The sequence below is a fragment of the Lissotriton vulgaris genome, chromosome 1_1 (assembly GCF_964263255.1).
Source record: "Lissotriton vulgaris chromosome 1_1, aLisVul1.2, whole genome shotgun sequence".
NCBI classification, from domain to species: Eukaryota; Metazoa; Chordata; class Amphibia; order Caudata; family Salamandridae; genus Lissotriton; species Lissotriton vulgaris.
In genome coordinates this window covers 549,400,792-549,413,449 of record NC_141685.1, presented here as the reverse complement: position 1 = coordinate 549,413,449, position 12,658 = coordinate 549,400,792, and the positions used below count along the sequence as shown (strand labels likewise).

At 42.8% G+C, this 12,658-nt stretch overlaps 1 protein-coding gene across 2 annotated transcripts in view; it reads right to left on the bottom strand.

The window, feature by feature from the left end:
• TGFBR3 (transforming growth factor beta receptor 3) overlaps nucleotides 1-12,658 on the bottom strand; it is a 341,378-nt gene that overhangs the window by 115,159 nt on the left and 213,561 nt on the right. The window lies entirely within an intron of this gene.

Sequence of the window (12,658 nt, the reverse complement as noted above, 5' to 3'; positions counted from 1 at the left end):
AATTAGGCTTTCATATTAATTGTGTAGGGAAGCCGACACATTGACAGTATTAGAAGAACAAGTATTTTCAATGCAATAGGTCTCACATTTACAAGAGTTTGAGCTATTCGCATTGTAAATGACAAAAGCTTAAATTCTCGCAAATGCGAGACTCATTGAATTGGAAATATTTTTTGTTTACAAGTTCCCCATGCAGCGCTTTCACATTAATAGAGGCCACGTCCCTTTCTTTAGACAACCTGTGCCTAAAGAATGTTCAGCGGCCGCTATTATAGTGAAAGCAGGGTATGAGGCGCTTTACCAAAAAAAGCATTTGTTTCTCAAATTGACAAGCAAATGTTTTTTTTTTTGTAAAAGCGCCCCATGCTGCGGTTTCACTTTAATAGCGGACGCGGACCTTTCTTTAGACACGTCTCGTCTAAAGAAAGGGGCTTGGCTTCTATTAATGTGAAAGCGCAGTATGGACGCTTGAAAACAACAACCAACGAGACAGTCCCCCTCTGAATGGATGTAACCCTGTGGGCTCACATTTTTTTTGCATTAGAGATGACCCACCGGCACACTATGTCACACCAATGACAGCGCTCCAAAGCAGCCGACAGGCGACGGGTAGCGCTATACAGAAATACGTGTTAGGTACAAAAGTAACGTGCAGTATTAATGTCCTTTCCATCTGGACTTAGTACTCGCGCCTTATTACTTCCAACGCGGCAAATGCTTCAACAAGCAAATATATATAATGTTGAGCTACCCCTGGAGGGAAAGGATGTGGCTCAGGGGTCAGAACTACTGACTCTGGAGCTGGGGACCAGTGTTCGAGCCTCAGCATCTGCTCAGCATCAAATCACGTAATCTACTAATGTAAATTATTTTTAAAACAGCGTGGTCAAGTGGGGTTGGAGTTGGGGGTGAGGAAAGAGAACAGACCGAAATAAACAGAAATAAACAGACCTCGAACAGGTGATAGGGGTGAAGGGGTGGAGCTGTATCCAAGGAGCAAGAGAGCAGCTGTTGCTGCAGGGAGGCATGTTGTGCCTGCAGTAGAAGAAACTTATTAAAGAAAATAGTGCTTACAGACTAAATAAGACCTACTGTGTAACAACAGAAGTAAAAGGGCCAGTCATCATGGGAGGTTACACATGAAGTCAAGGGGGTACTAAGGAGGGACTAACAAGCCTATTAACCAATCAAAATCCAGCGTTTGAGAAGAACAATGACACAAGCTAATGAAAAATATGGGCAAAGAGTGGACAGGGCTTCAAGTCCATACTCGAATAAAGCATGCCTCGCAGAGCAGCGTGTGCGATGCCCAGACTCGACCTAAAAAGTTGCACATCAGGTTTATTGTCTATAAGAACATGTTGACATTAATATAGTTAATTGAACCGACAGGCTGTTAGTGTAAAGCAATGTCACCTATGGTAATTAAGGTGTTATGTCTTTATACAGTGGAGGAATGTTAAACACAAGGAGTGCCTGGACTATTATGTAATCCATTGTAAGTGATTAATAACGAATTTTAACTAGTTAATGAATACACATTTCAACTGTGTCACCACAAAAAATGAAATATATTTGGAATGTATATTTGTTTTGTTTTTTAAACACATGGCCTTGATTCAACATCCATTCCAAATTTAGCATTAGGTAAACTAATCTGTAGAGGGGATCACAATGGTCAAGAGTGAATTCCTTCGGGGAGACCTGCGAAGACTATTTTGTTATGATTAGTTATTGTTTGTTCACGAATGTTTGGACCAGGAATACACTCTTTGACACATATTGCTGCTTGTTGTGTGTAATGAATATACCCCATGTCAATTGCTTATTTAATAAAAAAAGCAATAAAAACATATTAATAAAAAAAGAGTAAAATCCTTTAATGGATTAAAAGATGGCAGTTCCAAGCCCGGATATTTATTGGGTTCATAAAGAGCAGACCAACCTTTCAATTGCTATGTTATTTTCCCAGGTCTCCATGTCAACTGGGTAATCCACATTTTAAGATGAAAAGTCTGCTATCACAACATCATTTCCTTCTTAAAACTTATATCTTAATTTTTAAAGATCATGCTTTGCTTCTGAAAAAAATGGGCCTTTTTATACATGCAAGGGGCCTCATTTAAACAAGATGCTCAGATTCTAACAGGGGTTACCATTAAAGAAAAGCAGATATACAAGTTTGAGAAGAAATGGGTGTAGCAAATTTGCCATTTCCACATTAGCCCCAAACTTTTTTTCTTTTTTTATGAACCCTATTTTTGGTGGTATTAGAGCTCTGTGCACTGTGACGCCGGTATTTGGTGTCATGGTGCATTTTGTCTCTGGCCCTAAAATGGTACTGGTAAAACTGATATCACCCAATTGGTCTATTTCACATTCCTGTAAGGCCATGGTTAATGGCACAGAAAATACACCAATGACATAGGTGTTAACTGTCATGGGTGGACAGCAGTGTGTAATTACACCTCCCACATATATGACAAAAATGTATGTATGCCTGAAGTCCTGTGCTCTAGTTGTGCCTCAGTCTGAAAATCACTGCAGTAAAACATGGCAAGGAAAAGGGCTTTCACCATTTAGGAAAACTTGTTTTATATTTTAATATGTGAATCCTATGGACTACCTTGTTAGCCCACGAGGCAGGGTGCTTAATATTTAACAAAGTGTGGTGCTCCATATTTAAAGATTTACGTTCATATTAACGAAGGCCTAAAAATTATGTCAATGAGCAGTTCCAACTACATTTTTAATACATGATTAAAATATATAACTGTATTTCTCAGCGTGGGAAAATACAAGTTCTTCAAAGTTATTACTTACTTAATTTTCAAAATCTGATTTAATGATGAAATCCTATTTTTGATAACTAAAGTGGGTCAGTAACATGATAAAATGGGCTTTTGGCAGCCTGAGCCAGACATGGTTTGAAACTCGCCATGCCATTCATCACAGCCCGAGAGATGGAGCACATATCCTTAGCTGTGCCAGTTAATGAACGAGGCAATGAAGATAATAGACTGCATCTCAGCCCAGTAACAAAAGGGAGGTGTTAACTGACCACTTAGCAGGGATTAGCTATCTGGGAGTGGGTAGGAATAGTTTGTGCAATTAACCCCTTCGATGCTCATGACGAGCTCAGCTCGTCATGAGGCACGGTGTTCGTGTGCTCATGACGAGCTGAGCTCGTCATGACCACACCCAGTTCTATTATGGCCCAGCACAGGAGAAGAATATCTCACGCATCGATGAGGTTAAGGACATCCATAGCGCTACCACTTTTTACTTGGAGATGGTAGGGACGGTTTCTCCTATTCATTCCGAGGACCCTCCTAGATAACTAGGCTTCAGTCAAAGTGGCGGAAAGAACCAGTTTGGACACTGTCAGATTGGAGCAGAGATACTTTAAATAAAGAATTGGCATAGAAGCTGAAAAGAGGCCTGCCTGGGGGCAGAAGGGTTCTTACATAATGAAATAAAGGCTCCTGGGTAATTTTACAACACGGCAAAGAGATAGAGATGCATAAGGCAGCAAGAAAATAGTTATGATTGGGTAGCAGAATCTATCCAGTCACCCGCTACTGCACAGGATATATTTGGAACCCAAATCACCAAATCCTCAGCACATCTCTGGACCTGTGAAGATCCTACCTGAAGAAGAAGGCCCAGCTGGAGAAAAAAAAACTCCTGACTTCTGCTGGAAGTGGCAGACTCATTTAAGATTGTCTGACTTCCAAGTACTGGAATACTCTCCCGTGGTCAAGTGACTGACCTCTTTCTCGGCCTTAGCATCACAAAAAGCAGGAGCACTCCTGGCTCCAATAAGGCATAGCTGACCACAAAGGACTGGACCTTGCAGGATACCTGGCTGGAGAGATACCTGATGCCTAGAAGCAGTGCTGTGCACTATGTGCTGCAGGACTGACGAAAAGGAAGATTCCCAACAGTAGATAAACATGGGGCGTGGTGTGACCCACTCTGAGCTTTTTGACACTTTGAAAAGAGGTTCTGTGTGAAATGTCACTAAAGGCATGCTGCCTCGTGGAACCCTCCCCATGTACAGTTAAAAATGTTGCTCAGCTGGAGGATTTTGATTGCCCAAAAAGTGATTACATCTAAAGGAACAAATTTGAGCCATCTATCAAACTGGCAAAGTACCCTCAATCAAACTTTGTCCTACACTGAATATTTAGCACCATAAACCAATTGCTTCAGCGGGAGCTCAATGAAGATGAATCTGATTTCAAGGACCCCCACCAGCCACAGCCTTAGACTTTGCCCCAATGGAAGATTTTGACTTCCAATTTAGAGCCCAAAGGTAAGGACTTTGACGGGGATGACCCACTTGGTATAGCCACTTCTCATTACATGTTTCCCTATTTTTATAAACTGGATTGGACATTTTGTGGTGATGTGTACTTTACTTTAAAATTATTGGCACACCTTGAGTTAAATATGCACATCTCTAGGAATTGCCTGCTGCATGTACCATAGCTACAATGGGCTAAGCATAGCTTATATCAGGACTTTGTTTTGAACTAGCCATATTGTGTTTATTAAGTTGGTAGGGGGGTCACACCATCCTCAATAGCCCAGTTCCTGACAATAAGCATTTTTGGATACTTCAGTATAAATTATGTCAGCCCCTACCACTTTCAGAGGGTGAGTCACGGCTCAGCGGCGCTGGGCAATTACCTCTAGGAAAGCAGTGGTTGTACAAGTATTACAATTTAAGAGTACAAACACAAAAGCTGAACACCTGTACTTGGACAGCATTCTTTTTGGGACAGTTGATATACAGGATTGTTTCCCTGCCCTGACTGCCTAGCTACATGTAAATTTGGTATCCTGACTTTTATTTTGGCCCTGACATCACACTAACCTAGAGTGTGCACAGAAGCCTTGACCAGTCCATGACAATGCAAGCTCTAGCACGAGTTTTGTGACATGGAGGGGCACACCACACATGCCATCATAATGGATGGAGGACTTCTGTTCCTGTCCTAGGTGTGGCTCAAAAAGCGGTGGTGGCAGTCTACAATGTTTTGTGAGTTTATATTTGTTCAGACCTTTAATCTGTGTCATTGAAAGTCCACCCTACTAACCTGTCTTGTGTAACCTTCCCTTATAAAGTGAAAACCGGAGCCTTGCCCTGAAAACCGGTGTGCATCTCAAGTGTGTGTGCATGTACAATTATCCTATGATACTTGTAGAAGGACTGCTGTGTGTGTGCGGGGGGGGGGAGTCTGAGTACCAAATGCAGGAGGATCCATTTTTGACACCACAGATTTCTCATACTAAAGTATAAAAAAAAGTCAGGGATGGAAAGCTAGAATTAATCTCAGCCACTGGTCTGCATCCCAGTAATCGTTATTGGGTCCAAACTGAGGTGGCATGGTGTGCAAAATAACAATGGACTGGCATGTGACTATGAGTAACTTCCAATGGCTGAGATTAATTCAACCATTGCATCCATCACTTGTTTGTATAGTTTAGCGTGTCACCCTAAGTGGGAGGGGTATGACCAGACGTGGGCTCCGTGCATACTGTCACTGGAGTCAAGCTATACCTGGCTGATGAGCCCTATCTAAGACAAACCTGGTTCTGAGTTGCTTGTTTTCCAGTTGAGGGAGACCTGGCCTGGCAGTTTGGGCTAAATTGTTGCCACTGGAGCAGGGTCAAGACTGATTTTCATATGGCTGAGGCTAAACTGAGGTGGCATGGTGTGCAAAATAACAATGGACTGGGATGTGGCTAGAGTAATTATCAGTTGCTGAGATTAATTCAAGCATTCCATCCATCACTTTTGCATATACTTTAACAGGTTTCGCATGGCACAGCATTGAGGATGAGGACAGCTTCCCCAGACAGTGGAAGTGTTGCCTGCATTCCTGTGGCTGGAGGGGGACATCTTGACACTTAGGTCAGGAGGAAGGAGACGGGACTACCTTTAGGAAGAATTCCATGAATATTTGTTAGTAAGGGCAGGCTGATTAGTTCTTCTTGAGCTCTGCCACTGGGTGGATAATAGGGGTGAAGGCTGAGAGTGCAATTGCTGTAGTTCAAGGTGATCACATTTCTTGGCGAGGCCTGCTTTTTTGCCTGTCCATTATTACTGCTTTAGAAAGGTTGATGACAGCTATGTGCATGGACCTCATACTTTATTAAGCTGATGTTGTTGTTACTCCCACTTAGAGACAGCCACAGTAGTACTTGGAGGAGAATCATAGTGGTACACAAAGGTTGTGGTTTGTATCAGCCCCAAGTGCTTCTCGACCAATGATGTAAGTGCTCTGCAGAGTGTGCGAACTGCTTCTGTGTAACAACAGCTGATATCTGCCTGACAGTCAGCCTCCCCCGAGGTAAGGGGACATCACCAAAAGTGTGCACTTTCTGCTGATCGATCTGAGGGTCTGTGTAGTGCCTAAAGGCTTGCATGCCTGCTAAAATATGGAAGTAGTGTGCCAGGCCCTGCAGGAAAACAGACTGTCTAGGAGAGGAAGCCCAGCAGGGTCTCAGCATAAGTAACACCCAGATAAAGAAAACAGTATTGAAGAGCGAGCCAAGGCGCATGAGTGGGTCTCCTGATCTCTCTATGCAGTTCAGGCTTAGAATTGGCCTGAAAGGCTTTACCAACTCAAATGTGACTGTGTCTACTGACAGAATTAATCAATGGGGATAACCAGTATCGTGCAGAACCTGGGGACAATCACATGAAGCAAACAATGGTTCCGCCATAACTCACTTTACAAAGACAAGCAACTTCAAAGTAATTTATCCCTTTGTTCCATTGGGATATCAACAAATGTTTCTAGAGAAAATGATCTAAACACATGATGCAAGTAAAATAGCAAAAATTAATTGTGGCATACAGCAATTTATTTTAGTCAAAAGAAGTGGTCATTCATAGAAAAGCAAGTACTACACACAATAGTATCTGGTGAGGAATGTGATACAAAGTGAAATAACGTGTATAAAGTACATACATCATAACAAAGGTATTGGATACAAAAAGAAATGACAAAAACATTCATACACGGAGTGGAAAACAGATATATATTCTCACAGGGACCTAAAATTTTCTTTAAACAGTTTGTAATGGTTACAGTGGAATGTACAACTTCTAATTGTGCATCGACGTTTTGACCCTGGTAAATCTGTGCTATGGTTGAGCATCAAATGTGGCTCTTCTATAGGACAAGGCAAAATAAATGGTGTGTAGCCTCTTTGATATGGTTTGCAAAGAATCCAAAACGGTGGTTCTATCAAGGAGCGCTAGCGTCGCTCTTTAATGAGAGGCAATCAATCCTGGAAGGGCTCGCCATGATTCTATAGGTTACTTTCGCATAGTGCCTTCAGGAAATTGTGTAACAACATTGCTTGTGGAATCCTACTGTATTGAGATATCCGTTGGGTTTTAGTGGTGTCTCTGTGGATTAAAGGTTCAGTGATAATAGGCGGATGTTTCTTTTCCCAAATAACTACCTCAAGTCCTGAAATTTGCTCCCGTGGGCTCTTTAGCGGCTAGCACATGGCTTAGCCATCGGGCTTTCCAAATTACTCTGTGTCAAGAGTACAGACACAGTACCTAATTAGGAGAGGACGCATTTGTCAGCGAGCCGATCTCAGAGCCCACGGGAACAGATACCGGGACTCTGATGGTAGCTTCCGTTATAGCTTATACTAATCTGTTCTGGCGTTTATCTAAGGAACTAACATAAATGGGTCCAGTGAAGTAGCAAGTGTGTCATGGAAAGGTCATTAGTCTAGTGCCCCTGGCTGTGTACTAAAAGACAACTGTGATTACAGTGCAGCTATCCCCTAACGCCTCTGAGCTAGAGTGCCATTGCATGAGCGGCATTAATAACAAAGATGCCCCTGCTTGAGTCCCAACACCTCTTTGACATATTTCATGACCCTCTGAAGTTTGTCTCCATACAGCTGTAAACATTTATGCACAATTCTCCCTCCGCATTTGTGATACAACTGGATTGGCCATTGAATATCAAACAAGGGTTTCCATAATGAAAGAAGAGGACAGATTTCAAAGGGGCATAAAGTGGATCCTTCAACAAACACAGTTGTAATTCAGCAAGGAAAGCTTGGGCATCAAAAAGCATAATTAAATGAATAAGAAAATGTTAACAGAAGGGGAATAATCCGGAAATTTCCAGGGGACCTATTACATAAAGTGCCCCGGGGGCATAATGGGGGTATGCGCCTGCTTTGTGCACCCCTGGGACACTTTGGTATTACAGAAAGTGCTGCAGACACTTGTACGACCCCCTCTGTAATACCAATAGTGCTGGCACACATAAAGTGCCAGCGCCATCTTCAAGGGGGCATCCCCTCATTTGCATGGGGGGCGTGTCATATGCAAACGAGGGAATCCCTTTGCCTCTGTGCTCGTGATGTATTATCAATGTGGGCGCAGAGGCAAAAAAGCCCTCAGAAGGCGCATTGACAGTGCGCCACACAATCCACAAGAAGGTGAGTGGCACATGGAAACAAGAAACACACCTATTTTGTAGTGTGTGTTGTCTCTACTACTGTGGTATCAACATGTCCAATGGTTGTTGGCAGGAGTGCAGATACCATATTTTGCCCATGTGCTAACTAACATTTGCGAGTACCAACAGAAGATCTTCAGCCATGGAGCCTTTGAGCTAATTCGAAATGTAGTAATTTGCCCCATTCGGCAGACAGAGGTGATGAGACCAATGCAGAGCATGCCCCTGCAGATAAATACACTGTTGTATCTCATAGTCAACTAACAAAACGAATGCCAGTACTGAGTTTAACTCACAGGGCTCCTTTTAACATGACTTTATGAATGAAGCATAGCAGTCTGCTTTTGAAATTGCACCAATCAATGGTTTATTCAACTTTTTTTTAAATTTATAAATTTTTGCACACAACATCACTTTTTTTGTGCGTACAGATTATTTACAGACCTATAAGCCAACAATATATATAATAAATACAAAACAAACAGTCTATATAAACCCCACTAACACATCACACGTCTTTACTACTTTGGCCAAGACAAACACTCATCATTAATACACCATGGGGTCGATTCCGATTCGGGAAAAATCGCTCCGAATAGCTGTTCGGAGCGTTTTTCCCATACGAATCGTACCCTGCATCGTCCCCCGTATGTACGACGAAGTACGATTCGTACCAGGAGCCGTACTCTGTACGAGTCGTACAAGACACCGTATGACTCTAATCTCCGTACGACCCTCCCTCGGAACCCGCTGTACGCGACATCTGTACGGTTCGCGGCTGGTTTTTACGACCCAGCAAGTACAATACGTGTCGGGTACGCACCGTACGGCCCTTTTTCTAAGGGAGCGGAAAACAGCCGTAAAAGCAGAGTTCGCGCCGAAACAGGTACGGAACGGCCCCCACGGGTACGGTGCGTACCCCCCATGATCGCATGGGTACGCACCTACCCCTACGATCATGGGGTGTACGAGCCATACCCCCATTGTACGATCGGTGTACGAGCCGTACCCCCATTGTACGATCGGTGTACGAGCCGTACCCCCATTGTACGATCGGTGTACGAGCCGTATCCCCATTGTACGATCGGTGTACGAGCCGCACCCCATGTACGATGGGGGTACGGCTCGTACACCGATCGTACAATGGGGGTACGGCTCGTACACCGATCGTACACCCCATGATCGCAGGGGTACGGTGCGTACCCCTGCGATCATGGGGTGTACGGACCGTACGGTGTGTATGTGTTTGTGTGCTTTTCCATACGGCTCGCCCTTACCTGACGTGGACCGTACGAATCACGTCCTCATACCACAGTCCGGATCGTACTCGTCGGGTCGTACGGCATGTGTATGAGTCGTACGGTATGTGTACGAGTCGTACGGTTCACAGTTTCAGCCTTGCAATACGTACGGATCGCGACGATTCGGGCGGATTCACGGAATACGGATCGTACTTCGCGACTCGGACTGACGGGTACGATTCGTACGGAGAGGGCTCCAGATACAAATTGTACGGGGATTTTTTTTCCAGAATCGGAATCGACCCCCATACCACAATCATCCTATCAAAACGCAGGTGTGGGTCAAAGGTTCCAAAGTCCGCACAGAACGAGAATACAACTCTAATTTCGGAAAATGTCTTCAATTTTGTATATTAAACACAATACTCGAAAACAAAACTCATTGACAATGTACATCTTAATTTGACCCGAAATAATGTGTGACCTAGGACAAGGTGACGCGTTTCGAACCCAATGAGTAAAGGGTTCTCCTCAGGACCAAACAAGTACCTGCACGTGTTGCGGTCAGACGATAGAAGAAAAAGTCTTCTCTTTTGGAGGCTATCACTGGAAACATTAAGTTTTTACTAACTGTAAAACAAGGAATGTAATCTATGGTATTCTGTGCCCTTGTCCCAAGTTGTATATTGGGATAACTAGTCAGGAAGTGCGACAAAGAATCACACAGCATAAATCAAGACTTAGGAGAACAGTAGCCAATGCACCATTGGTTAACCACTGTGCGACAAAAAATCATAGTGAGGCTGATTTAAGGTGGACAGTTACATCAAAGATTGACAAAGACCCACACGGAGGAGATCTGGATGTAAAATTAAGCCAACGGGTGGCATTACTAATTAAGAAGTTTAACACTGCAATTGATGGCCTCAACGAGGTGTCTGAAATATTTAAAGCCAATGCTTGACCGACCCATCCACCTGATCAGGACCACCCTTTTGATTCATATACTGGAAGTGAGCATTGTTGATGTTTGAGTCATGCAAATAGTCCGGTTTGGTTCCCATTAGAGAAGGAGGATATGCCCCCCTAGAAGGTAGTTCGGTTTGGGGTCAATCAACATCGGGATCCACTTTCACATTGGAGTTTTATCCACTCACTATCAAATTATATCTATATTTCGTTTTGAAATATCATTATTTCCAAGGACGGGGCCTTTAATGTGTGTGGGTGATAATTTACCAACAAAAATTAAAAGCCAGTTTAACATTATCCTGACATTGGTCTTTACGTTATGCCTAATGGGTTTCTATCACCAATGTGGATATGGATACTGGACATTTTGAGCAGTGGTCCATATCAGGGATTAGGAGCGAGCACAGATTTTGATTGCAGCATAATTCAATCCCACTCCCAGCATTTATTGCCCCTAATTTTCCACCTAATTGTGGGAATACATGTACGCGTCGCGGCGTTTTTTTTCAGCAAAAGGGATTATATGAGGACGTTTTTAAATAGTGTTCCACAACAAAGGGACATAAAAATTGAGTTTCTTGAGCTTGCAAGTACTATTAAAATTTTTGGTAATACTTGAAAAACTACATTTCACAAGTACCGGTAAGCCCGGTCATGTGACACGCTAGGAACCAACCTTCTGGTTAAGGATTCACATAGCATGACGAGTTCTTTGGTTTCCGGAAACAGTTCATGAAATTTGGTTTCAGAGGATACGTCTGCCCCATAAGGTGAGCCCTTCAAGCTTTACCATCTATACAGCGTACTACATGCGGCCAATTTAATGGGGATCTGACGCTAGATTTTACATCTTACAGCTCACGAGGGCTGGAAATTAGACAAAAATACAGCGGGACTGCAGACGCTGGAGGCGGCAGCATTGAGTTAGGTAAGCCATTTTTCCGGTCTATAATGTCAGCCCGGACATTGACTTGGAACTTAGACTGACAAAGGATTTTCCATGCATTTGTTTGTAGGACTTGCTGCAGCCTACCCAGTCATGATTCTTTTAAACTTGGGGTAAGTTATCCTATCTACCCCGCTCCACTGATTAATAAGTTGTGGGAACAGTCATTAGTAATCATGAGTGTGGTCATCTATTTGTCCTGTTTTTTTGTCGTTTGTATGATTGTAGATACTGACACACCACAGTGACGCAAGAGGGTCTTATGCCCTGAAGATTAAGGTAGGAAAGGTCGTGCTGAAGGGTGCTGGTTGTTTATGGTGGCTTGGATAAGGAAAGATTAAACATCGTTTATTTTGTTTTTTTCTTTTTTGTTGTAGAGACTTGTTTGGTCCTGATGAGAATCCTTTACTCATTGGGTTCGAAACGCGTCACCTGGTCCCAAGTCACACATTATTTCGGGCCAAATTAAGATGTACAGTGTCAATGAGTTTTGTTTTCGAGTATTGTGTTTAATATACAAAATTGAAGACATTTTCCGAAATTAGAGTTTTATTCTCGTTCTGTGCGGACTTTGGGACCTTTGACCCACACCTGCGTTTTGATAGGATGATTGTGGTATGGTGTATGAATGATGAGTGTTTGTCTTGGCCAAAGTAGTGAAGACGTGTGATGTGTTAGTGAGGTTTATATAGATTGTTTGTTTTGTACTTATTATATATATTGTTGGTTTATAGGTCTGTAAATAATCTGTATGCTCAAAAAAAGTGATGTGTGCAAAAATGTATGAATGTAAAAAAAGTTGAATAAACTATTGATTGGTGCAATTTAAAAAGCCGACTGCAATATTTCATTCATAAAGTCATGTTAAAAGGAGCCCTGTGAGTTAAACTTTGTACTGGAGTTCGGATTGTTAGTTGATTATATTGACTCAGCCTTACTGAGTTGGAGTCAAGACCCTTTATTGTTGTCCTGTATCTCATAGTCAGTCA